A 1,207-nucleotide genomic window follows, 5' to 3' on the forward strand; every position below is an offset into this window, starting at 1 on the left:
AAGGCGGCTGATAGGTGTCGATGTTTGAGTGTCTGCTTACGGAACGGTATGTTTGGGGTTTGAATCACATACAATTCAATAGTTTTGCAGCTTCTGATCATGGCGTTGAACATATGGATAGCCAGAGGGACAGACATGACTGACTCTTATTGTAGTGAAAAATAATGGTATAACTAGGCTCATTATAATGCATAAAAATAGACAGCATAGAAACAGTTTTGATCAATTTACTTGTGGTATGTTAAATTTTTAATGTCAAGGAACAGTACACTATAAAGTGTTATGTTTATATTTCACAGCAATCAGATGGCTTTGATTTTCAGTTTTTGTGTCATTATATATATATATATATATATAAATATACATATATATATATATATACATATATATATATATATATATATATATATATATATATATATATATATGAATATAGGGTATATATATAGGTAGGCTCAGGTATACTTAAAGGAGTTCTCGTTGACTTGAATCCATAAGTTTCTGTAGCATTACTTTTGCTCTCCAGATGTAAGAAGAAAAATGCCTTCCACCGCATTCTCCTCAGTAGTTTTTCAGTCATGTATATTAGTTTGGTAATGTAATCTCTCCTAGATGCGATCGGTATATTTTCCTAGATGCGATGTATATATATATATATATATATATACATCTATATATATATATATATATATATATATATATATATATATATATATATATATATATATATATATATACATATATATTTCTCTCATCATATTTGTTCTCATTTCTCTTTTACATATATATAAAAAATAAATGAGAACAAAGATGTCACATAGTATTTCTTGATGTAAATATGGATAGTTTTGTAATAGTGAGAACATCATCATCATTGATGATCTCTGAAGTATTGCGGCATCAACGCCGAGATATATCTGAACCAGCCGTAACCTTTACTCATATAAAGCTACATGTACGCAATTGAAATCTATTCAAGCATGACCTGCTTTCCTTTTATATTATAATTTGATTGATGTACTCCACATTTTGCGTATAGACTTTGACGAAGCTGGGTACATACCTCTTTTAATTGCTCTAAAATTTAACAAATATGTTTTGAGTTGATTTCAAAAGGTGAATAAACTGCGATAAAGCGAGCCTAATCTGCCTTGAACTAAATTTTTGTACAACACGCTATTAATAAATATTTAATAGTAACCACAAA

This window comes from Watersipora subatra, chromosome 8 (genome assembly GCF_963576615.1).
Source record: "Watersipora subatra chromosome 8, tzWatSuba1.1, whole genome shotgun sequence".
In the NCBI taxonomy this organism is placed as follows: domain Eukaryota; kingdom Metazoa; phylum Bryozoa; class Gymnolaemata; order Cheilostomatida; family Watersiporidae; genus Watersipora; species Watersipora subatra.